General features: G+C 41.1%; 2 protein-coding genes across 3 annotated transcripts in view; one reads left to right on the top strand and one right to left on the bottom strand.

Annotated features, from left to right (window-relative positions):
* manbal (mannosidase beta like) overlaps window positions 1-27,948 on the top strand; it is a 401,671-nt gene that overhangs the window by 255,384 nt on the left and 118,339 nt on the right. The window lies entirely within an intron of this gene.
* The window catches only part of LOC140365388 (semaphorin-3D), a 113,983-nt gene that overhangs the window by 32,493 nt on the left and 53,542 nt on the right, over window positions 1-27,948 (bottom strand). The gene's annotated exons all lie outside the window — the stretch shown is intronic.

The raw sequence follows: 27,948 nt of genomic DNA on the forward strand, positions 1-27,948 counted from the left end.
TATTCAATTTACTAAATTAGTTGATGATTATCTAAATCATTTATTAACTTGTTTCCTATGCACTATGTACCTTTGCTAACATTTCTTTTGCCTGGAATGTTCCACAGTATATTTTTAAATACCTTGTGAAAACAGAAAAGTTACATAGTGCACCTTTAAGTTTTGTAATGTATAAGAATGATAAGAAGTTAAATTAATCTAGATCAACATGTCACAGCATACAGCATTTACATTTTAGTATGTTAACCATATATTTTTTGAATAGTAAAAGAAAATAAATCTGTGTGGGAGAGTGAGGTTTAAAATTCACTCTTGCGTGTTATGTTTTTTGGTTTTTTTTCTTCTTCACATTTGCATGCAAATTTTATCCACTAAATATTGATGAACACCCCAAGTCTGCAGTGCACCGACCGGGGACTCCGTTGTTCTACTGGGGGACTTCAATGCCCACGTGGGCAATGACAGTGACACATGGAGAGGGGTGATCGGGAAGAACGGCTTCCCCGATCTGAACCCGAGCGGTGTTCAGTTATTGGACTTCTGTGCTAGCCACGGATTGTCCATAACGAACACCATGTTCAAGCACAAGGGTGTCCATCAGTGCACATGGCACCAGGACACCCTAGGCCGGAGGTCAATGATTGACTTTGTTGTCGTGTCATCTGACCTCCGGCCGCGTGTCTTGGACACTCGGGTGAAGAGAGGGGCAGAGTTGTCAACCGATCACCACCTGGTGGTGAGTTGGATCCGCTGGCGGAGGAGGAAGCCGGACAGACTTGGCAGACCCAAGCGCATTGTGAGGGTCTGTTGGGAACGTCTTGTGGAGCCCTCTGTCAGTAGGGTATTCAACTCGCACCTCCGGGAGAGCTTCTCCCATGTCCCGGGGGAGGTTGGGGACATTGAGTCCGAGTGGACCATGTTCTCCGCCTCCATTGTTGATGCGGCTGCTCGGAGTTGTGGTCGCAAGGTCTCCGGTGCCTGTCGTGGCGGCAACCCCCGAACCCGGTGGTGGACACCGGAAGTAAGGGATGCCGTCAGACTGAAGAAGGAGGCCTATCAGGCCACTCTGGCTTGTAGGTCTCCGGAGGTCATCGACGGGTATCGGCAGGCCAAGCGAGCCGCGGCTCGTGCTGTCGCGGAGGAAAAACCCGGGCCTGGGAGGAGTTCGGGGAGGCCATGGAGGAGGACTATCGGTCGGCACCAAAGAAATTCTGGCAAACCGTCCGGCGCCTCAGGAGGGGGAAGCAGTGTCTCACCAACACCGTTTACGGTGCGGGTGGAGGCCTGCTGACCTCAACTGGGGATGTCGTCGGACGGTGGAAGGAATACTTTGAGGATCTCCTTAATCCCTCAGTCACGTCTTCCGAAGAGGAAGTAGAGACCGGGGACTCGGAGGCTGGCTCATCCATCACCCAAGCTGAAGTCACTGAGGTTGTTCGCAAACTCCTCGGTGGCAGGGCTCCGGGGGTGGATGAGATCCGCCCTGAGTACCTAAAGTATCTGGATGTTGTAGGACTGTCTTGGTTGACACGTCTCTGCAACATCGCGTGGCGTTCGGGGACCGTGCCTCTGGACTGGCAGACCGGGGTGGTGGTCCCTCTGTTCAAGAAGGGGGACCGGAGGGTGTGTTCCAACTACAGAGGGATCACACTCCTCAGCCTCCCGGGTAAGGTCTATTCCAAGGTACTGGAGAGGAGAATCCGACCGATAGTCGAACCTCGGATTCAGGTGGAGCAGAGTGGTTTTCGTCCCGGTCGTGGAACACTGGACCAGCTCTATACCCTCCATCGGGTGCTCGAGGGCTCATGGGAGTTTGCCCAACCAGTCCACATGTGCTTTGTGGATCTGGAGAAGGCTTTTGACCGTGTCCCTCGGGGTGTCCTTTGGGGGGTGCTCCGGGAGTACGGGGTCCGGGGCCCTTTGCTCAGGGCTGTCCGGTCCCTGTATGACCGGAGCAGGAGCTGTGTTCGCATTGCCGGCAGTAAGTCAGACCTGTTCCCAGTGCATGTTGGACTCCGCCAGGGCTGCCCTTTGTCACCGGTTCTGTTCATAATTTTTATGGACAGAATTTCTAGGCGCAGTCAGGGGTCGGAGGGTGTCCGGTTTGGGGACCACAGGATTCCATCTCTGCTGTTTGCAGACGATGTTGTCCTGATGGCTCCATCAAACCCGGACCTGCAACATGCACTGGGACGGTTTGCAGCCGAGTGTGAAGCGGCTGGGATGAGAATCAGCACCTCCAAATCCGAGGCCATGGTTCTCGACCGGAAAAAGGTGGCTTGCCCTCTCCAGGTGGGTGGGGTGTCCTTGCCCCAAGTGGAGGAGTTCAAGTATCTCGGGGTCTTGTTCACGAGTGAGGGAAGGATGGAGCGTGAGATCGACAGGCGGATCGGTGCAGCGGCTGCAGTGATGCAGTCGCTGCATCGGACCGTTGTGGTGAAGAGGGAGCTGAGCCGAAAGGCAAAGCTCTCTATTTACCGGTCGGTCTACGTTCCTACCCTCACCTATGGTCATGAGCTTTGGGTAGTGACCGAAAGAACAAGATCGCGGATACAAGCGGTCGAAATGAGTTTCCTCCGCCGTGTGGCTGGGCGCTCCCTTAGAGATAAGGTGAGGAGCTCGGCCACACGGGGGGAGCTCGGAGTAGAGCCGCTGCTCCTCCACGTCGAGAGGAGCCAGCTGAGGTGGCTCGGGCATCTGTTCCGGATGCCTCCTGGGCGCCTCCCTCGGGAGGTGTTTCAGGCATGTCCCACCGGGAAGAGGCCCCGGGGAAGACCCAGGACACGCTGGAGAGACTATGTCTCTCGGCTGGCCTGGGAACGCCTCGGGATCCCCCCGGAGGAGTTAGAGGAAGTGTCTGGGGAGGAGGAAGTCTGGGAGTCCCTGCTCAGACTGCTGCCCCCGCGACCCGGCCCCGGATAAAGCGGCAGAAGATGGATGGATGGACCCCAAGTCTGCTTGTCCATCCATATAAAAGTCTCCATGTTATATTGCTATATCACCAACACAAGCGTCAAAAACAAACTACTAGAGCACCCGCTGTCATCACTATCAGTCGTACTTCAAGCTTTAAACAATGTATTATTTTATAGACTCTACAGGCAGTATATTATTACACCAAAGATGTAAAAGAAAACACAAAACGATTGTTATTGCAAGTCATTTAGTTCCAGTTACTTCTACACAGGTGGTTGATCACTGTCAATGACCTCCAGTTGTAAGCGTTACCTTGGGAACAAAATGGCAAATTAACCTTGAAATTCTTGCCTTTGCCTTTGTCTGAACCTGCCCTCTGAACATCAGTCAAAAAAGCGCCGCAAATTAACCATGAAGTTCCAAAAGACCTCCACGCTTTTACAACAGGCAACTAGCATCCACAATGCTACCTCACAATGGAGTCATTGAAGGCCCCACGCCACATTTGCAGCACATCAGCACCACAAAAAGACTTTTAAAAATGAATTAATCACCTCTTTGATAATGACAATTCTATCACCAGACTTAAACACACCAAGGTCAACTCCCTGACTAGCAAAGCAAAACAACAGAGGAAAGTCTGGGTGAGAGAGGATTTTTGTCTCACTGAATTTAATGATGTCTTAAAAATGTCACCACTCCTGTGAAAAGCTCATAAATTACAGTTATATATTACATGGAAAAGATCTTGTTAGGACAAAAATGTTTCTCATTGACACATCTACGAAAGTGGCAGTTGATTTGTCCTGCCTCAAACTAATTTTCATCGTCTTTCAAATGGAAAATATTGATTATGGGTAAAAGGCCGCTAGCCAACATCATAAAGAGCATCAAGCATTATAAAAATGAAAAGACAAATAAAGAGGAAATTGGTTGAATCTGATATAAGATAAATCTAAATGCATTCTACAATACAACAATTGATGTATAGAGCTTTGTATCAAATGTCTTTAGGAACGTCGTTGAGATGCATTAGCAAAAATTATATAAAAATGAAAAAGAAAAAGGCCATGGATATCTCGATAAGCTGCTGGGTCACTACAGGTAAATACACCACACTATATTGTCAGAAAACTTTAGACTCGTATTTAGAATATTGAAATCTGGGCTAACTGGAGATTTCTACGATGCATTCCAAACAGGGGATCTTAACTTTTTTTTTACTTCGATTGTGCGTAGCGGCCCTACTTTGGTTAAGAATTGTTTCGGATAACTTTAAGTAAATTCCCTTTATTGTCCCTGTAGGAGAATTTGCCCTCTGCATTTGACCCATCCTTTAATTCCGCTGGGGCAACAGGTCAGGAGCAGTGGTTGTCAGTGCAAAACTTGAGCTAGGCTTGATCAGGACTGCCTTACCTTGAGGATAAGGTAAGGCAGTGCAAAAGACTCTTATGATATTGATCATGATATTGCACTATACAGAGATCTGCAATCTATATTAAGCACTATTATCCAATTTAACTACCTGAGGAAGAAAGAATGTTCTTGTAGGGCCACTAGCAACAGCCACTTCACATACCACGTGCACTGCCCTGGAAATAATTAACTACAGTATTTTGAAAACTAGTTAGTCAGTGAAGTGCTATATATGAAGATCCAAGGCTACAAAAATAGTGTTACTCCCTGTCTTGCCTGTATGTAATCCAGAATATTTTGAAGTGCATATGTGTGGTCAGTGTTCATTACTTCATCAACTTACGGTACTCTTCTCTAGCCCTGGACATGATTCAGCTAACTACGGTACTCTAATGTTGCCTTTACTTCAGTCACGCTCCGTCGCTGAGGCTAATTGCTTCTGATTGGTCAATGTTGATCTGGATTACGCCTGATTGGTCACTGGCATGGGGTCATGACCTTTGTAATGTTCTGATTTGGAGTGTGCGTCTGAATATCAGGATGTTTGTGTTTGGACTGGAAGGTCAGTGGAGGGAAACCAAGCAGAGCAGTGATGAAGTCCTACTGGGAAGTCACTCTTTTATTGAAGGATTTGGAATTGGAAGAAGCAGTGATGGGAAACAGCTGGACATAAGGTTAAGATAATTGTTAAAAAGAAGGCCGTGGCTGGAGAGCCGTGGCGCGGTCAAATGGCCGCGCAGTTTCAGGGACTCATTTCCCTTATAGCCCGTTATAGCCGCATGGCTAATCCTAACTCTAACCTTAACCTTAACCTTAACCTTAACCTTAACCTTAACCTTAACCCTAACACTAACTCTAACCTTAACCCTAACCTTAACCTTAACCCTAACACTAACACTAACTCTAACCCTAACCCTAACCTTAACCTTAACCCTAACCTTAACCTTAACCCTAACCTTAACCCGGCGCGGTCTAAAACGGCGCTAAAACGCGGTCAAATAGCGGCGCAGTTTCAGGAGCCGCGGCGCGCGGCCGGCACAAAAACAACATGGCAGTTTCGGCTGCATGCCGCGGCTCTGCAGACACTCCCTAAAAAGAAATAAAACATATAGCTAAAAAGTTCAAAGATTACAAGTTAAAACTAAATTTCTAAAGTCAAACTCTTTAGCAATTTAGTCCCTTAATTTTTGACTAATTCCCCTAATTTTAGGAGACATTTTTGTATGTTTAACTCACATATTTTCATTAATGGAATATACCGTATTTTCCGGACTATAAGTTGCACTGGAGTATAAGTCGCACCAGCCAAAAAAATGCATAATAGAGAAGAAAAAAACATATTAAAGTTGCACTGGAGTATGAAATGTGGTTGCAAGTGTGAAAATAACAAATAATATCACACAAGTCGCTCCAGAGTATAAGTATAAGTATAAGTATATAAGTACAAATATAAGTATAAGTCACACCCCGGCCAAAACAATCTAAACGTGCGACTTATAGTCCGGAAAATACGGTACACACACACACCACGCCACGCCCACACCCACACCCACACCCACACCCACACACCCACCCACACACCCACCCACACCCACACCCACACACACACACCCACACACACACCCACACCCACACACCCACCCACACACCCACCCACACCCACACCCACACACACACACCCACACACACACTCAGCACACACACACACCCACACACACACTCAGCACACACACACACACACCCACACACACACTCAGCACACACACACACACACACACAAAAAAGGTGGCTCTGGAAACTGACAAAACCTTTTTAACTTTTTAAATGCTTTGCTAAGACATACATCGCTCTACATCTTCAAAGACAGAACATTTTCTTTTCTTTCTGTGCTATCGCTAACTCGATTAGCAGCAATAACAAACGACATGATTCTATTACAAAGAAACCACATTTCCAGCAATAACCTGTTGGTGTGTCAGCCAACGGTTGAAGACAGCGAGCGCTTCGGGTAATAGCAGACACATGTTGTTCTTTGAAGCAGAAAGAGACTGGACCCTGCACCTGCTCCACATAAGTATCCATGAACAATAATATCAGAACTAAATGGAAGAACATGTAAAGTGTGAAAAATAGACTGCCAGAAACTAATAAAACGCCTCGACTTTACTATGGGAAAGAACTTTGTGTATGTCATCGAATGGGAACTAGGTGCAGAAAGGAAAAGTTTGAAGATAAATTGTTCGATGAATGCTGATTGGCCGTAATCAAGCAGGTGATTAAAACTTGATTTAGTTCAGTCTATGGGAACGCCTTATGTCAAAGCCTATTCGCACGGCACATGTGACGCTTTTCACTTCATTTCCTCTGCAGCATATACAGCAGTAGATTAATTTTTCCATGTGGTATTAAGTCAGTTATTTGGCACCAAAAACAAGACTTTGGTAATAGGAAATTAATGAGAGAAAGGCACGAATAATGTTGAAAAATAAAGTGCCGGGTGGATTTTAATATTGTAATGGCAACAGAGGGCCAGACCATATGGAAACACATCTGGGAGATACTTCTGACGAAAACACAAGGTCAGAAAAGGGTTCAATGCCAAACATTTCTGACGGCAGGAACACCACCTTTTTGTCTTTGTGGAAATACTTTGGAATGTGAGTAGGACTGTGAGTAGGACTGTGAGTAGGACTGTGAGTAGGACTAGTGGCCAGTCCATATCTTACTGCAGCAGACAAATCCTCTACAGCAGGGGTCCCCAACCTTTTTTTCACCACGGACCGGAATAATGTAGGTTTTATTTTCACGGACCGGTGTGCCAGGTTATGTCGCGGTCAGGTTAGCTTGCACGGAAGTGGGCGGAGCTTAGGCTTCCATTCGATTCAGCTCGGAAGGCGAAATGTTCTCAAAAGACGCGTTTGTACATTATTAAGTGTACCATACCACGTACAGCTTCACAAAGGTCGGATATTGTAGTGGTTCAAATAGAAGTCAAAAGTACAAATAACAGCTTTTTAATCTTCGGCTCACTCGGCTTCGCTCTAACTGGTCAGTGCAGTCATGAAGTAGGCACGTGTGGGAGAAGAGCACTGGGCACCGGTCCTACGTAGCCGCTAAAGGCTGAACTGGCGATATGTGCTAATGAGCTCCGCCATTGACTCAAACTGACAGCCGTATTTGAAAACTGAGGCTCGCTGCAACCAGGCCAAGTTATGAGCTAGGTCTGTGGATAGGCTGTGTTTGATTACTGCTCAAAATGTTAAACTTTCATTAATAGCCTATATATTATCGGAAACAATCCCTCTCATCCATCCTGTTACCTGTGTGTTGCGGTCGGCCAATCACATCTTGTTTAGCCTTTTCACATCAATGCACTCTCTCTGCCATTTCAGCTACAAAAAACAACCTTTCTCCACCCATCACCGTAGCAGCAGCAGCAGCAGCAGCAGCAGCAGGAGCACTATCAGCCTCCTCAGATTCTCCATCTTCTCTCATCAATATCATGCTATCTTTTGAATAAACCTCACATCTCACATCTTACTTAGCTAAAGAAAATTAGCAAAGTAAGTAGCTCCAAAAAGTTAAAAACAAACAAACCGTTGCTATCTATAGGTACAATTCTCTTAAATACAAAAGCTTCAAACTCTCATCATAAAAAAACACAGCATAATGAATCCCAACAGTTATTGAGCATTGCCTTCCAGGATCTTTCTGTTGGAGTGGCGGCTGTGCACACTAAAACACTTCTGGAAACATTTGAGTGGTAAGTGAGTCATCAGCGGTTGGATGGGACTTCATTAAAAAGCGTTTGATAAATGGGCTGCGTGGAAGCCTGGATCAACTTCAGTTAAGACATGGCTTCTCTGCTCGCCGCCTTCAGTCCCTGACAATGTGTTAAGAGTGCGTATGTGTTTCCTATATGTTTCCATGATGTCGGCTGGAGCATTTATCTTCACTTTCATCTAAGTTAAAAGGCTCCGGTGCACAGTTTTACAAAGACACGCTTCCAAGTAACTCCCTGCAACCTCTGTTTCCATCCATTAACGTCTGTTTGATTTGAGTTCTTACTTTTATTTTCATGTTCAAGTACAGGTTCTCAGTTCAAACGACAATGGATGGAAGCAATACATGTAAACTTGGAACGTGTTACGACAGAGTGAGATTTTTATGCTATGATAAGCTTTTGGGGGGAAGAAGTTTATTTGTATAGAGTTTATCAGTCATTAAACTAAAGTTGTGAAGTCACCGTGCTGTGTTCAAGGACCTTTTTACATTCTGACCTCGATCTAAAGCAATGACTTCACTTCTTCCAGATTATTTTACAGAACAGTATGTGCTCAAGGCTATCGCTATGTTTGTCCTGTCAGCCTATATTGATTATTAGTTACTATACTTCTTAAAACTACCGATGAGACTGTTATTGGTTATTTATTAGGCCCTGGCAAAAAAAACTACATAAAAAAGTAATAATCTAGTTACATAATCTTAGCTCTAGGTTGGGAAAATAAATCTACTGGGTGGTGTTGGCCCCTAAATCTTGAATCCTCTTCAGAACGATTAACAGTGAGTGAAAATACATATTTGTACAAGTCTTGTGATTAGTTATTCCTGAAATGACTGTTGGTATGGGTTGTTATAATAAATTGACCAATATGTTTGTTTTCTTGGCCAACGCTGACACAGATTCATTAGATAAGACAATGAGCTTTGCCGATATGCTATATTTAAAAATACACATATTATTTTAAAGGACTACTGACCTAATTACTGTCTATATTAAAGGTAAATTAATATAAAAGGGGAAAAGAAATCTCTAGAAATGATCTTTAGACATCCACAACAAACTTCTATTATGTGTTAACTCATAAGGCAGCAGTGTAGTCCCAGTATGTGCAATGCCATCGTCACGTTTAAATGTTCAAATAAAGCAGACCATACCAAATATCAACCTAAGCTGGAGATAGAAGATGCTGAAAAAGGCAAATACGGCTCAACATATCAGTGAAAGAATAAACCAATCTAGCTCTAGATGTTACTGGGTGATAAGCGTATCGGTTACATCAGTAAATATAAAATCCGGACTGATGAGTCTCTAGATTCTAGCACTTACCACTCAAATGTTTCCAGAAGTGTTTTAGTGTGCACAGCCGCCACTCCAACAGAAAGCCGCCCAATGGCCCTGACCGGTTGTCACAGCAGAAGAGTGTCAAGGGACCATAAACTCTCACCTGACCCGCACATGCTGTTTGACAAGTATCACTGATAGGCAACTGTATTCTGATATTGTATTTTCAACTTTTAAAATGTAAGCCCGGTGGACTCATCAGATATGGGAGAGTGAAATGAGTACATAAGGTATTATTTTTGTGTTTTAGTTGGTATGTTTGGTGCCTTTGGAGACTATTTGAGATCGGAGTGAACAATGTGAAGAAATATGACAAGCAACGATCCATGCAGCCAGAACAGAAACCAAAAGCCGCAATGACTAATGACCCCTACTTATTTTTCTCCCTATTTCCTCCAACCGCCGGCCTCTTCACTCACACTCGCACTCCTCTTGTGCTCCTTAAGTCTAGTCAGATGCAGCACATAAGAACAGTAAGCACATGCAAACAATTAAGGACTCCAGGGAGCAGAGCATCTTGTAAGCACCCTGAAATTAGCACATGTTTTGGGGGAGAAGTCTTGACAGAGGGGCCCTTTGGAAGAGTGTCAGAGTGGATAATTAACAGTGAAGCTAGCAGTACAGTTTTTACACTTTTTTGTTGAATATTGAGCGGTTCACTTTCTGCACTATTTCCGACATCTGTACATTTTGTGTAAATATCTGTGCACATACTGAGACCAAGTTCATTTTCTACCTTATTTTAGTAGTAAATTCTTACTTTCTACATGGCATATTTGCTTCTATAGATGTTGCTATTATCAATATTTTATTATTCATTGTTTTATGTGAAACTTAACACCAAAACAAGTTCCTATGTTTGCAAACTGTGTTCAATGAAAATGCAATAAAAACAAACTATAAAACATTTCATTTATTGTTGGTTATACAATATATTCTGGACACCAAACTGGTCAGGTAAATATTGGGGACTGACGGCCTGTGTGTGTTATCAGACTTTCCCCTTTCTGCTTCTATCACATGGTAGAAAAGGATTCAAGGGTAGTCATCTGGGCCAAGAAATTCTCATATCATTGCCGAGAAGCAGAAGGCCGCACCCCCTGCACGGAGCACTTGGAAATGATCTAATAAATGATAGGCTGATTGAATCAATCAATCAGATTAAACAAGCAGTAAATGTGTGTAATAATGATAATTGAGTGGGTCTGCAAATGGAACCTGGACCATCTGCAGCCTGTCTGTGGGAGTAGGTTCTCTCCTTCACTGTGGTTCTCCCCGAAGGTTCTACTGTTTCCCAAAGGCTTTTGTAGTTTTTCCTCGCAGAGAAGGAGGGTCTAAGGACAGGGGATGCTGGGAAATATATCCATTTGCAAATTTCTTGTTAACATTACTTAATCTGCTTCCCTATTTCACTCCATGGCCATGGCCTAGCTAAGTATATGTGCGATATGTTAGAGCCATGAACCATCTCGGCCTCTAAGGACCATATCCACTAACCCAGAGTCAGGACCAAACATGGGGAATCAGAGTTCCAGTTCTATGCAGCTAAAACAGTCTCCCTGAGGTCGTGAGACAGGCCCCTATGCTGGCAGTGTCCAGGCTAAAAACAGTTCTGTTTAGCCGTGCTTTTTACTGGAGACATTTGATCAGCAATTTACTATTTTAAATACATATGAATAAGTTACCTTTGTATGGACTGTGAAAAAAAAAGATTAATTGATTGAACTAAATGGTTTAAGACCATGAGCTAATTCTATTCACACAAAAAAATAATCTTGTTTTGATGTTTGTATTGAAAATGGTATTAAGTTTAGTATCGTAGTTTAGTATCGAAATGGAGAAGAGATTTTAGTATCGTGTCAACACTATAGATACTTATATACTTTATGTATTTGGCCGGACAGTGTACATTAATGCACATTTCTGTAAATGTACCAGATTTAGCTCATTCTAATTCGTAGTCCCTGGACTAAAAAAAGACAAAACTATTTACTATTTACAACTATTTTCATTCCCAGTCTTTAGAAATGTTATATAGGAAATGTACATGCCTCTAGTTAGACAGCAGAGGCAATGGACAAACATGTTAACAAACATCCAGACATAGAACATGAACTGGAGACAAGACCACACATCCACAACAAACAATAGTGTCAGTGTGATAAGATACCGCTTACTTTATCAGGTGACATTAATCACATTGAGGGCATGAGGTCACCATGTTGTGTTCAAGGACCTCTTTATATCCTAACCTCAATCTGAAGCAATGACTTCACTCTATTCAGATTCATTTACAGTGCATGTGCTCAAGGCTATCGTTTGTTTGTTCTGTAAGCTGATAGTCCTATATGTAATGATGTTGTGGGCTGAAACAGGATGTTCTGTTTGTTATTGTTTCATGGTTTCATGTAATAGTCCCCACCATTTGGTTTGACAGGCCATGCAAGGGCAACTCCAGACTAAAGTCATCTACCAACGTGCTCCAAGGACTGCGATGATCAAAAAGGTACAAGAAAGCTTACTGTAGTGAAATAAATACAGCAAATAGTGCAATTCAATGTCTTTTCTATGTTTTGGTTGATTCAGTTAATTTTGTGTCACTGTAGCCCATTTCTTTACGTCTTGTCTCCATGGGGATGTTAATGCTTTGGCTGGAATGTTCCACAGTATAAATGCATCTGCAACTCTAAACAGTGTATGTGGTCTCATTTATAAAGCATGAGTATATGTACCAGAATGTTGTGTAGGCAATTGTTCTCGTTTTACAAAGAAATGTGAAGTCCAGGCCCAAAACTCTGAACAATGCCTGCCAAATTAGTGAGTTTGTGCGCGTTTGTGTTTTGTCCGTACATACACTTTTAGTAAGAATTCCATGTGAAGTTTTATAATATGAGACCCCTCACCTGTGACCTGACCTGGTGGCGTCATGTCTGTTTAATGCCATACTGTGGAACATTCCAGGCAAAAAAAGAACATCTCCAGTCCCCTACCAGAAACTGTACACCTTTAAACCAATGCTAAAAGAGAAATTAGAATAGATATATTTGTACATTTTACAGATAAAATTGTGACAAAACATATGTGGAGTTTCCCTTACAATGCCACAGCCAGATCCTTAGATGATGCACGACACACGATTGTGAGAAAGGTCCCAGAGCGCTCATAATGCTGCTCAATGTTATAAGAGATAAAACTTAAGGCAATTTGCTAAATGTCTTTCCCTACAGTTCATCCCCAGTCCACGTTCAATGGAGATGATAAATCTTCAAAAAAACATCAAAAAAAGTTAAAAACAACCAACTTTGACCTGATTCCAGTGCTTGTTTTGACATTTACCGCCCCCAAGTTCGAGATCGACCATGGAGATCGACCATGGAGATCGACCATGGAGATCGACGGATTTTGAAAAGTTAATATTTTAAAGATTACAGGTCCACTTTGCCAGGTTAACAATATTAGCCGCTAATGTCAAAGCTAGCAGGATGAACAGGAATGTGTATAGCCTTTTTGTGATGTTTGTTAACTCTTTTGACAATAGTAAAATAACTAATGACCCAACTTGTGCCGCACCAATGCAAGCATCCTTTTAGAGGCTAACCCAGTGTGTCCAGCCTGTCTCGCTGTTGTGGTGCTTTCAAGTGCTGTGCAAATACAGCGTGTCTGGTGGAAGCGTGGCCGGCTGGATTTTGCAAGACGTCTCATGTTTCGGAGCGGTCTGAAGACTTCCTGCTCTGGGTGGTACAGACGTGTTTGTTTTCTATAACAGATCCAGTAGCAGCACAGGGTTGACACAAGACTGGGTCAGATGTGACAGGCGTTTGGGGTCACGGAACTAAAATACATCAGGTTCATGAGGTAATGCAAAGAGAGACTCTGTACAGCTTTACATGCATGGTCATTTATTTAAGGAAAAGTAGTGGCAATTTTAGTGTCATGTTTTAATGGCTCTATTAGGAAAAATCTGTCTTTCTCCATTAGCTATAACGCACTATGTAACTTTTCAACTTGTCATTGTTTTGCCTGGAATGTTCCATTGTAAAAAAAAAAAAAATACACACACACACACACACACACACGTAAGCACGCACACACACACACACGTAAGCACACGCACACACAAACACACACACACACACACACGTATGCACGCACGCACACACGCACACATAATAAGAACAGCTAGTTTCTGTATTTTGGCACTTGCTTGTTTTTCAGTGGACTTGATCAATTTAATTCCATACTGTGGAACATTTTTTAGTTTATTAGTTACAATTCTGGCCATTGCAGAATGCACCGGAGAAGGACCCTCAAGTTGCTTTACGTCACCTCATATTTTGGCATAATCAGGCCTCTTGTTTAGAATTCCACACTCTGAGATGTCATCAATTGCGCCGACTGCAAGGTGTAACGAAATGAGCGCTGCAGCACCCACGTTAACGTTAACTCCGGGGGCCATATACGGCCCAATAACTTACAATAAAAAGCTGGTCTGCTGGTCAGAATTGAAGAAAACTTATCGTTTTGTTGTAAATTATAGACCAGGGGTAGTTTGTCAGTAATGTAACACCCCAATGAGACGCAAATCCTGTGTCATTGCAATGAAGCAAACTGCATAGCTTTGGTCACATCCGAATACTCGGTAGAGGATGGAAAACTCGAGTCTGGCTTAGCTTCAGTTTGTTCCCCATTGTCGCACATTCGAGTTCCTGGGAGGCCCATTCTAGTCTTTTCGGTGCAGATGTTTGAACTGAAGACGAATGGGCCACTTCACTTTTTATATTGCGTACAATTGGTCTCTCCAGAGCTTAATACTCACCCTCTTGATTAAAAGAGATTTCCATGGCTAATGATCAAAATGGAGGACCACACAGATGCTTAAGGATCAGCAAAAAAAAATCCCCTCAACTGAAGAATTGTACTGTGTTGAATGAGAAGATGAGAATGGGACGTGTTTTGTTTTTTTCACTTTTGGTTCTCCTTTAGACCAGGTTTAGTCCAGTTTTAGACCTGTTTAGTTGTGAAAGACAAACCATACATATACAAATTAGGAAAAACAATTGCACACATACAATTAGTAATACTTAATTGCAACATTTCAATCCCACAGGGCTTTATTTTAGCCCCTTAATACTTTCCAGATGTCTTTCCCAAAACCTCAATTAATGTTTTACTAAAAGTCAAAACAAATGACTTGATAAAATGTATTTATCTGTTTGCATTTGCTTGTTATTTTTCAGATTTCCATCTATTGTGACTTTCAGTAAAACATCAATCAAACCACTCAACCTATTGTGCAAAATGGGCCTCTTGTTGCTGAGTAATTCTTGGACAAATTCCAATCTAAATATTGTCCTTTTATGAATATGCCGACAGCATTCACTTGTGTGTTTCTGACAAGGCACATTTGTGGACAGAGATCATTTGGAACATGCACTTGTGACCACAAACAAACTGTTGGCGCGCAATGTTGTTTGATAGTCGAGTTTTGACATAGATCTCACTTTGTCTTAATGGTTTGTACCTCAGATAATCTTGTTTGAGCTTTGGTTTAACTATACAAATAAAGATAGAAACTTTCATAACTGTCAGGAATTTTTTTTTTAAAAAATGTTAACTACAAACTAAATGCTCTCTTTTTTAATTCTCAGCCTTTTATGACTAATGGAGACCAAGTTTAAACTTTTGGTTAAGACCTTAATTCTGTTTTACTACGTTTGCATAACAGGTTATTTCCAAGTTTCATCTTAGTTAACTGTTTGAGTCCACGCCCATAAGACATTAAGGCATTATTAAATTCCATGATCTGATAGATTTATTTATTCATTCCAAATTTCGTATTGTATTCAATGTTAAATAACAACTTTATTTTGATTTCCTGGAACCAGCTCAAGCTTCATTCAAGATCAAACATCCCATATAGACGAAGTGTTTTTACAACTTATCTAATGCTATAAAATATAAATCATAATACTCGGTTAAGACGCATTAACTTACATAGAGGCACAGCAGCAGCATAAGCCCCAAGTCTGTCGACACGCTTTCTACCGCTTTGATTGTTTTTGTTGAAATCTGGCCATTTCTTCTCTGCGCTCAGTCCAAGAGTCTGTCTGCACTGCCATAATCTACAAGGACCAGTCTTTGTATTGTTTCATACATCTATTACATCTTCAAATGGCCTAAAACTGAGCTCCACTTTGTCAACCTCTTCATTGGACATCAACGCTTCACGGATCAGGGCCTAAATCACTGTTAAAGAATGCCCCTTTGAACCGGGCTAAGATAAGTGTGTACGTTTAAGGGATCACGTTACAGGACTGCGGAGATCTCAAAACATCAGACGTACTTAGAGAGATTAGAGCTGACAGGCCAATAGATGCTGAAGGACTGGGGTAGATCAACGGAGACAAGAAGTATTTTTGCAATTTGGTATGGGAAGTATATTGATTTCAGACGACAACTTTGATAAATATAGCAGGAAAAATCCAATGTGGTAACATGGTAATTTCCTTAGCATGGAACTTAACTTCTAACATTTCACAGAGATGTACCGTAACAACAGATCAGCAGACCAGGCGTTCTTTGAATCCACATAAACAGGCAAAAAATTATGATCGAGACAGAAAAGATGTCAGAAGAACGTCTGGCATTAATCTCTAAATACAGTTTGTGCCGACATCTTTTCTGTCTTGAACATTATCTATTTGTACTTGGGATGTTATAGGTATTGGTAGTGATGAATTGTATTAGTAGTTGCATTGGTGGCAAGATCAGTTGTAGTGAGAAGTTAGAAAGTAAATACATTTAGATGAATGAGTAAAACGTTGTCCAGATGACTACCTTTGACTTTTTTTCTACAATGCAAATGAGGCATTACACAAACGCACATTTAGACTCTCTTTCCTGCATCGCATCAAAACAGCGATCTGCATATGAGTCTGAGTTGAAATGAGCTGTTTGTTATGTTCACTCTCATTGGTGCTATTGGGAGGCACTAATCCAAGTGTTCAAAGAAACGCTACATTCAACATTTTTGGTTTCAGTTTATTGCCATTTGCAGTTTAAAAGAACCACATTGGAAAGAAACGGTGCGAAAAGCTCAAATTTCCCAGCATTCATCCATTCAAAGCAATAAAATACAGATTTGAACACCACATAAAAAAGACTACAAACAAAAGATAGCACAATATAAATATATTAAGTGGAGAAGGATAAAAAACAAATGAAAATGCCTGTTGCAGATTATTTCATTTATATTATTTATATTATTTTCTATTTATTTTATTTTATTCATTTATTTCATTTATTTTATCAATTGTATCAATTTTAAATTGTATTTATTTGTGCATTTCATAATTTTGTATTTGTATTTTTGTGTTTAATTTTTTTCAATTAGAAAATAAAAGATGAAGCATAAAACACAAAAACAAACAGAGCACAACCAGAGAGCAGATTTAAAAACCCTGTTACCATTTAAAGTGCATTATTTACTGTGGTAAGTGTTTCCAATATGCTTTAATACATAATCAGCACAAAACAAAAGCACAGTACAAAAAAACAATTAAAAAATTGAGGCTATTTTCTACCAGTGTTTGGCCTGTTGCAGTTCAACTCTTTACGCTTCACTCTACAGCATGGATGAACTGATCAGTGTGTGTAGCGTATTTACGCCATCACAAAAGATACGTCTCAGCGTTTTAACAAATGCGACGGACGCTCTCCTCTGTTCACTCTCATCCCTCTGGTACCCCCATACCCGGGGGGGACTCACTTTTGACCCAACGCACACATTCGTCCTGGGAAAGCGTCGGAGGGTGAAATCAGAGCGTGTGGATTATCAGTTCAACGCGACGCTTCTAACTCCAAACGCACGGGTCTTATCTGAGAAGGGTCAGAGGCTGTAGAACACTGTCAGAGATACACCGGGCTACGCTAAGCAGTCTCTGTCAGTTTGTGCGGAACAGGATCGCTTCATTTACTTTACCTTTGAATTAACTTGTGGCTTTGTTAACTGGTGAAGGTTGTGTTACTTTTAAACACAATGAACGGCAATGCTTTTCCACGGTAAAAGTGGAGTATAAGTCGCACCAGCCAAAAAATGCATGTATAGAGAAGAAAAAACATATATAAGTTGCACTGGAGTATGAAATGCGGTTGCAAGTGTGAAAATAACAAATAATATCACATATAAGTCGCTCCAGAGTATAAGTATATAAGTATAAATATAAGTATAAGTCGCACCCCGGCCAAAACTATGAAAAAGGTGCGACTTATAGTCCGGAAAATACGATACCTGCAACAGTGATTATTTAAGACACTATCTTCTTCTTTAAAACGTATCTTCTTCTTTGTCCTTTTGACTGTAGTTTGCGCCTCATCATCTTGTTTACCGTACTAGGATTGCCACTAGCACGTTCTGTGGCCCGTTGTTGACCACGCTCTTCTGGATTTTGCTTTCTTCTTTCTCTTTTGGAGTTTTCCCCTTCGTTTCTACGCTGGGACACTCTGGCGTCGCTGAATTGGGTTTCGGGAGCTCTGAGGTTGACGGCGGCAAGAGGTCTTCAGTGGAAATGGCTGCCTCCTTCATCTCGCTGTCGCCGTCACTTGAGCTGCAGATGGGGCGACATTCTGGGGGAGAAGGTTCTTCAAATGTTCGTCCTGGGACTGATGTGGAAAACAGAGGATAAGCTTTCATCCTTTACGTCAGTTGCCGGGCTGTAGGCTGCTTCTTCGATACGACTCTGACATGTTTGTGGAAGCCTTGAGTGACTTGGCGCGCGTCACCATCGTGTTCATGGTCTGCAAACAGCGAAACGTTTTTTGAAGGTTTCTTGACGCCACCTGCATCTTTTCTGAGTTTTCTGAGTTTCACTTTGGGGGCCGCCAACGGGATCGATTGCTATACCTTGCTTTTTGGAGTTTGTAAAAAAATGTGGTGAAGTGTAAGAAAAGAGGGTTATAATCAAAAACATGTGCATTTGAGAGTTTTGTTTTGTTCATGTTAAAGTCATGCTTTATTCCCTGGCATTGAGTTTATGAGGGCTAAGAAGTCAAATATAAGCAAGTTAACACATGTAATGATAAAAAACAAACAAAAAAAACAGTAAATTTGGAAATAATTTGGGAATTTTGATCTCAATGCTGTAATTAGTCTAAAGTGATAACTAAAACTCTAATATACCCCCATAAATAACCAAACGAGCAATATGACAGAATTTAGGACTGTGCAATTAGCTGAATTTTGAGTGTCAATGATTAGCTTGTGTCTTTTTAATCAAAAGGTCTTCAGCAGTAAAAGCATGAGGTTTGTAGTTCAGACTTTAGAGGAGGAAATTCAAAAATGTTTCTGATTTAAATGCCGATTATTAAAAGTCTGCTCCGTTCAGGATAAAGATGTCACCATTATGAGGTTTAATCGATAACGGTGATGATTCAGGTCACAATATAATCGTAGGAACCAAAAAATAACAACCTTGACAGTTTTAGAAGCAAAACTGAGTATTTTTAGTTCAATTTCTCATCCAAAAAATAGACCTAAATGTAAAGCACTGTTTTTATCTGACCGTTTTTATCAGATTTTCCTTTATTTTGTCTTTCAGAACGTTAGTCACGAACTTGAGGACCAGTGGCATGTCAGACCACGAGAATGAAAGAAAATCACAGTCTCATGTCTCAATAATCGTGAATAATCGTTAAATTGTGATGTTTTTTCATCACAATAACCGTAACACTAAAATTTGATATCATGACATCCCTAGTTCAGGATATTAATATTAAAAAGGGCAAAAATAAAATGGAATTGAGAATCGTGATCAATCAATATACAGCGTTAAACCAACATAAAAAACACCAGACTCACCTAATCAACATTTGACTTCTCATTTCCACGTTATTCCAAGCTACCTTTTTTCCTTTTCAATGAATTTACCCGATTTCACCTTCGGCGAGTGGACGTTTGATTAGGCTGTCCTTGCTTTTCTGACCCTGTGTTTTTGTAACGTTCTCCTGTTTAGTCTCAGGTGCGTGACAGCTTTTTCACATAGGGAAATCTTCAACCGACTCATCAACACTCCTCCCTCCTGCATCCTTCCTTCCTCTGCAAAACACACAACTACTACACGCCCGTCACTAGAGACAGAGATATAATGTTAAAATCAAATTGCACAGAAAGAAAAATCATCTTTACTTAAACATATTGGAGCGTTTTGTTTCTATAAATGCTTCCGACTCATGAGCTTTCCTCTGGTTTGTCTCTTAAATCAAGCTTGGACATAGAGTCAAAGGTTAAAGGTCACAGCAGTTGTTTGGAGAAGGTTTAGCCTGACTTCTGAGGCAGGGCAAAATCATCACAATTTTCCATTTGATTAGACATTTTGATGTTAAAACAAATTGATTTGGCTTTCAATTCTGACTCTACAAACATAAACAAACTGGAGCTTTAATTCCTGCCTTTTAACACCAAAAAAAGACATATTCTTTCAAACCACATGCTTTTGATAACAAAGAATTGATCCATTTAAGATTATTATTATCTTTTATACACATTATTTTTTTCCCTTCAATTTTATAAACAGATAAAGACATAATAAAACAAATAGACATAAACTTAAGGCACATTTAAATGAAAATAACAGCCCCATTTGGGCCAAAGTCTGTCGAATTTGTCCATTTCCAAATCCATTGCGAATTAAATTTCTTGCAAAGCTCTACTTACTTCCGGCATTAGTTCTCAACAGTGTGCTGAATGTCTCTGCCAGCTCTCCAACCCCTTTACGCCCCAAACTGCATTTTTGATAGGCTTTGATATTGAACCACAACCATAAGGAGGATTCAACTGTTTATGCTTGTTTATTTGTTTGTTTGGCTGTTAAACGCTTGACGTGAATGGACTTACAGCACTTTCAATACCAAATATCGTCACATCCGATCGCAAAACAAAACAACAATCCTCACACAGAACGACTCGACTATGACACAATCCTCACACAGAACGACTCGACTATGACACAATCCTCACACAGAACGACTCGACTATGACACAATCCTCACACAAAACGACTCGACTATCACACAATCCTCACACAAAACGACTCGACTATCACACAATCCTCACACAAAACGACTCGACTGAATAATATCGGACACTATGACACAATCCTCACACAGAACGACTCGACTATGACAATCCTCACACAAAACGACTCGACTATCACACAATCCTCACACAAAACGACTCGACTGAATAATATCGGACACTATGACACAATCCTCACACAAAACGACTCGACTGACACAATCCTCACACAGAACGACTCGACTATGACAATCCTCACACAAAACGACTCGACTATCACACAATCCTCACACAAAACGACTCGACTGAATAATATCGGACACTATGACACAATCCTCACACAAAACGACTCGACTGACACAATCCTCACACAGAACGACTCGACTATGACACAATCCTCGTTGCGTGTGTCCTACGGATGTTTTGCCGTCAGCTGTTAAATTCCAGTCTAATATTTCCCATTCATAATAACTTTTTATATTTCATCTGCGTTTGACCGAGCAGCTATCAAAATACGGGTGCGCAGATAACGCTCCGCTGTCAAAACATCACTCAAAATGTCGCCGAGCAAATTTCCCATCCCTCGGTCTCAAATGAGGTCAGAATGTTTAAGTTGGACCGCTTCCACATGTGTGTCGAAAAAAAACAACTGGGAAGCGGGAAGACGTCTTGTCAGGAAAAGTTCAACGCTCGCTAAAGCAACACACAGGCATCCACCGCCGTGACCCGTCCACGCCGAGCCACAAACACGTCCCAACTCCGTCTGAAATGTGTCACCCACGGGTCTTTGATTGACAGGTGGGAAATCGGATTTGAGAAATTTTGATAGTGGATTTTATTCCCGTTTTCATCCGTCTCTATCAGCGCTGTAATAACGTTAGAGGCTGTTGTGTGTTTACGTGAACTGGGTTTGGGCGAGCGCCGGAAAACTGGAATTCAAACTATTCGGGGGTTTGTGAAATGAAGCTGACGCAACGAGTGAAACATAATGAAATATCAGATTTAAAACAGCCAGACTGAAGAAAGAGGCTGTAATCATTGTGCATTTTGAAGCAATTTTGTTGTATCTATATCTGTTAATAATAATACAGATATATAAACTATAAGGAGTGGGAACTGCAGAGTATAAAGGTGCCGGGGCCAGTCAGAGTTCTCAGTGAAAGCTTCAAACGTATGGAACTCTTTGCTGCTGGAGCTTAAGTCAGAGTCTTTTCTGCACAAAACTGAAATCCTGGCTTTAAAAAATCAGTTGGAACAGTAAACTGCCATGGGATGTTTAGTGGACAGGTTATAGCTAAACAACTTTCATAATTAAGAAATAAATCAAATAAAAGGTAATGAACGGGATTTCATCGCAGCTAGCTCAGACTTCTACTGTCGACACCGCATGAAACCCGCGCAGACGATAAATACTGCCGACGTCTTCTCCGCTGCACTCGTCTCATTTCCGCGCGGAATTTACATGCGAGAAGTTTAATCCAAGCTTAAGTCCAACACAGGCTCAGTCGAGATGGTAGCACCTTTTTAAAACAGTGAGAGCGCAGGCTACATACCCTACATTTAAGTTTAATGCTAATTGATTTGTAGTTAACGAGATTGGCTACTGAGGAATGATCAAACCAGCTTAGAAATGGGACAGATACAAAAATGTATTGAGCTTTTAACCTCATTGCGGTGTTTTTTCCCCCTAAAATTTCACATAGCCACTTTTAAAAATAAAACATGTAACTTACAAAATGTTGCTTGTTACAGTAAAACGCCATCATGAAGGGGCAGGGCTTAGCAGTTCTGCAGTTTTGCACAGGAAGTCATCAAGCCTGTTTCTATTACAAAGCCGTTTTAGATCAATACAGCGGTTTACGATGAAGAAAATGTAAAATGATGATCAACACATGATGTCATAGTAGATTTGTGGTAGTGTGTGTTGGAAAGACCGACACCCATGGCCATAAATCTATTCGCTCTTTCTGAAATTTTGACTGGAATACACCCGGGTTCGGTCGCTGACACAATGTCCGAGTAGATCATCTGCAGGAAGAGGCTCTTCGCTCCTTGTTCCTGTCGGGGTCAAAGGCCACCCAGCTGACGCCCACGCTCTGGAGTATCCAGTATCTCCGAGTGCATCCTTTTGTACAGCACAATGACCAAGACGGTTACTCCTGCAGCGAGTCCATCCATCTCGGATCCGTTTGCATATCAAAGCAGCTCTACGTTTAGTGGCGTTCGCCCCCCTCCGCTCCTGTCTGACTGTCTGCCCCGTAAAAACCGTAATAGCCACGGCTCCTTTTGTCCCCCCGAGCGACAAAACCAGCAGGAGATGCGTACTGTACATCGTTAACAGGAATGTAGCTGTGTCTCGGCGGAGTTGTAAAGCTACTACTGCTACTGCGATACGTCAAGTAATCCAGGAAAAGTCCAACCTCTGACACGAAGAGATGTAGATATGAAGTAAAATGCAAGGAAAAGACTAAATGATTCTTCGTGCGTGACTTACAGTGAAATGAAATGACAGATTTGTGAATTAACGTCAAAATGTTGTTGTGATTTCCAGAAGATATCCCGTAAGATGTTTTTGCAAGAGGAGGCCCGCTGTCTGGACGGAGAAGATTGAATAAATCTAAATTAGTTTTACAAATAAACAAAATTCTTCAAAGCACTGAATTGAGTTCCAGCAAAAAAGATGAGATTATCTGGTTAGTAATGTGATATGTGACTCTTTATTTCACATGGACTAAACTCAAGATAAAAACATAACAAGAAATATATCAGCAACATTTAAAAGTGAATAAATGATTCTATTTTTGTAAATGGTTCAAGCAATAATAAGGCATAATTGTTGTCGCAATAAAATGTGATGAATCATTTTGCTCCTACAGAACTTTTTATATAACTGTATGATACAATAATATGGTAATTTTCTCAGTTTAATCAATCAAATGCAACACGACAAAAAACAACAGAGCTAACGTTTAGGTCATGAGAGAAAAGTAATGCCATACATTTTAATCAAGAAAAAGTCATTATTACTCAGGTTGTTTTTGTTTTTAAATTACGACATTGAAATCTTGTTAAAAATAGTGATCGATCAATAAGAGGCGGGAAAAAAATCATGATATATTTTATTTTTGTCATGTTTTACTCATTTTAAGATTAGATAAGATAAGCCTTTATTTGTCCCACAATGGGGAAATTCTAATGTTGCAACACAGATTAGATACAGAAGTATATAATAAAAAAAAAAGATAACTCAGAAAAAAACTCAACATATTGTTTTACTACGTACAAACATCAAATAAATAAATACTGATAGTTATGTCAATAGAAAGAGGTAATACGTGTTATAAATGTGACGTTTTATCATAGTACTATAATTACTTTGGTAGAGCCACTGAAATAACATCTCCATTAATTAAAAGCACAAGCCTTGTTATTTTGGCACTCTTTCTCTTTCTCTTTCTCTTTCTCTTTCTCTTTCTCTTTCTCTTTCTCTTTCTCTTTCTCTTTCTCTTTCTCCATGTGTCAGAGTAAACCCACTAAAGCTGCCTCTCATTCACTCTTTCACAAACATCTCACTGACCAAAGCACAATGAACCCGCTCTGCCAGAACTAATCACCCCGGCAGACGACTGGTTACCAAGGGAGATCTTAGGGAGAGCCGGGTTTCAAGGTGGCATGGGAGCGCGGTGGGCAGAGCGAGAGGGTCGCGGGTTTGAATCCCGGACTGCGTGGGGCTTTTGGTATTCTGGTGTTTTTTGTATTTCTTTTTTTTTTTTATGTGAAGAAAAAGTGGTCCAAGGTAACGCTTTGAAATAAAGTTTATTTATGAGGCATTAATAAGCACTAGTTTGTTTCTTATCACGTATAAGGCATTTAAAAGCATTTATGTTTTTTGTTGATGGCCTGTTAACATTTTTAAGTTATTGTAAGCCATCTACAAATGTTAGGAGACAAACACAAACATAACTAGAGCTTATTAATGCATTATAAATAGTTTACAAAGGAACTTTTTTATAAAACGATACCGTGGTACAAAGTTGTGATGAAGTTGTGGTACATATACTGCATGAGTTAAATCAATGCAAATCACAATTATTTGCTTTAAAAGTCACAATGCCAAAATGTTTTGTCAGAAAGAACAATAATGATTTTATGTTTGATGACAATTATCGACACCAAAAAACATGACATAAAAGCTTTCCTTTCAAAAAAGAAAAAGAAAACAGCACCTTAGATTGTTAGGTTTACTTTTTGGGTCTTAATTTTACCGCTAAAAATAATATATATATATATATATATATATAATCACAATGATCAATTCACCAAATATTAAAATAGAAAAATGTGAAATGTTGACTTGGGGCTTTGGAGTCAAATCAAAGCAAACTGAATGAAACTAATAGAAAATATAGCCGCAAGCGGCAATGATCGGCCCTCGCCACGCCGCCGCCACGCCGCAAGAGGAGGGGGCGCTAACACGCCCCAATTGTCCTTTTATTACATCTACTGCTGAATCTGTGACGCTGTCACATCTTCTCCCCTTTGTTTTACCATCAAAAAGCAATTTTATTTTGAATTCTTGGCAAAATGTGCGGCTTTGCCGCACATACACCGTGACTCTTTGAATAAAAATGTGGATAATTCAAATTCTAAATCTCTGAAATGTGAACATTTCAGAGATTTCGCTGTTTTCCCATCTGTGACAGTATATTTGCAGCTCCACGGCACAGAGACCGTAGCACTTAAAATCAAAATATGACTAATTTTTGATGCCCCGTTTGTACAGATGATTTTCCCCAAATATGAGCTTGATCGGGCTTTCGCACTAGGAGGAGTTCGTTATAGTGTGAAGCGTAAAAATGTGGTCATTTTAGAGATTTCGCTGTTTTCCCATTTCTGACATATATTTGCGGGTCCGCCACACAGAGACCGTAGCACTTAGAATCAAAATATGGATAACTTTTGATGCCCCGCTTGTGTAGATGATATTCTTCAAATATGAGCTTGATCGGGCTATCGCCCTAGGAGGAGTTTGTTAAAGTTTGAAGCGTAAAAATGTGGTGTTTTGAGCAATTCTACGATTTTCCCATAAGGATAACATGGGATGTATCTGTCATCGCTATGGTTACGCCGTACAAAATATGACTTTGGCTCTCATACTTGTATGATCAGGATGGCAAATTAGAATTTAGTGCAAAATGTCATGTTATTTGGAAAAACTGTATTGTTTCTAGGCCACTCTGAAGGCCAAATAGTCCAAATTCTGGGTAAAGTTTCTGGCGCCGTCGCACAGAAACCGAAAGTTATCCTTAAAATTTGGATAACTTTAGATGTCCCACATGTCTAGAGGACGTACACCGATTTTGAGGTCGGTGGGCAAAACGCACTAGGAGGAGTTCGTTAAAGTGTAAAACATAAAAATGTGGTAATTTGAGAGATTTTGCTGTTTTCGCATTTGTGACATATATTTGCGGGTCAGCCACACAGAGACCGTAGCACTTAGAATCAAAATATGGATAACTTTTGATGCCTCGCTTGTGTAGATGATTTTCCCCAAATATGAGTTTGATCAGACAATCGCCCTAGGAGGAGTTTGTTAAAGTGTGAAGCGTAAAAATGTGGTGATTTGAGCAATTTCGCGATTTTCCCATAAGGATATCATGGGATGTTTCTGTCATCATTACGGTTACGCCGTACAAAATATGACTTTGGCTCTCATACTTTTATGATCAGGATGGCAAATTAGAATTTTGTGCAAAATATAATGTCATTTGGAAAAACTCTATTGTTTATAGGCCACTCTGAAGGCCAAATAGTCAGAATTCAGGGAAAAGTTTGCGGCTCCATTGCACAGAGACCGTAAAAGTTATCCTTAAAATTTGGATAACTTTAGATGCCCCACTTGTCTAGGGGACGTACAACGATTTTGAGGTCGGTGGGCAAAACGCCCTAGGAGGAGTTCGTTAAAGTGTGAAACAGAAAAAATGTGGATATTCGAGAGATTTAGCAATTTTCCCATAGGGATAACATGGGAGGTTTCCGTCATGGCTACGGCTACGCCGTAAAAATTAAGGCATAAGTTTGATTGGCCTTTTGCTCGGGACCCCAAAATAGAATTTTGGGCAAAGTTTAGAACATTTGTGTAAAACCAGTTTTTGTCCATCAATGTTCACTCAAAGGCAACTCTGTAGGGGGCGCTATCGCGCCCATTTCAATTTTGTCATCCTAAACTGGTCCAAACTTGAAAGTTTAACAACTGATTCAAATTTGGTCCTAATCGGACTCGTTTTGATCAAAAGGGAGCAATTTTTAGATCTGCAATATTCCAAAATAAGTTGTCCAACTTTGCGGCTGCGCCGCACACAGACCGTAAAAGGTATCTCAAAAAATTTGATAACTTTAGATGCCCCACTTGTCCAGAGGACGTCCGCCGATTTTGAAGTTGGTGGGCAAAACGGCCTAGGAGGAGTTAGTCAAAGTTTGACGTGAACAAAATGGCTAACACAGCGTGTTTTCATTTTCAAAGGAAGATGGCGGCCATAGGGTAAGTCTGGGGGCGTGGCCACAATATTTTTTTTTTTTTGTCCTCACGAGAGGAAAGCGTGTCCCGAATTTCGTAGCTTTACGCCAAAGTTGACCTCGGGGCGTCCCCCATAGGCGCAATGTATTTTGACTTTTGTCGGTGGCGCAAAGTTTGGTGAGTTTTTGAGCATGTTCAGGGGGTCAAATTAGAGCTCAAAAAGCAGAAGAACAAGAAAAATAATAAAAAATATAGCCGCAAGCGGCAATGATCGGCCCTCGCTACGCCGCCGCCACGCCGCAAGAGGAGGGGGCGCTAACGCGCCCCAATTGTCCTTTTATTACGCCTACTGCTGTAAACATGTTCTGGCGATTTCCCCATTGGAATAACATGGGAGGTTTTGGTCATCGCTACGCCATAACAATTATGACATGGGTCTCACTGACTTTTTTGATGGGGCCAAAATTGAGTTGTGTGTCAAATTTCAGATAATTTCGCAAAACTAAACATTCAACCTCCATATAAAATCTGTAGGGGGCGCTGTGGCTCCAAATTAATTTATTTCACTTCAAGTAGGTTTAGGGCAAAGAGTTTAACAACTGATTCTAATTTGACGCAATTCGGACTTTATCTGCGCAAACGGCAGAAATTTTAAATATGGGAGATTTCTGAATTTCTAGCTACAGTTTGCGGCTTCGCCGCACAGAGACCGTGACAGGTATCAATGTAATTTGGATAACTTTTGATGTCCCACTCCTCAGTAGCATTTTCACCAAATTTCAGCTTTTTGGGGCCAACGCCCTGGGAGGAGTTTGTAAAAGTACGACGTTTGGAAAAACTCCGAAGTCATGTTTAGCCATTTTTGAAGCAATATGGCCGACATTTGGTTGGGCGGACGGCGTT

The sequence above is a fragment of the Eucyclogobius newberryi genome, unplaced genomic scaffold, assembly GCF_026437365.1.
Source record: "Eucyclogobius newberryi isolate DKJ021-1_F unplaced genomic scaffold, fEucNew1.0.hap1 SCAF_19, whole genome shotgun sequence".
NCBI lineage: Eukaryota > Metazoa > Chordata > Actinopteri > Gobiiformes > Gobiidae > Eucyclogobius > Eucyclogobius newberryi.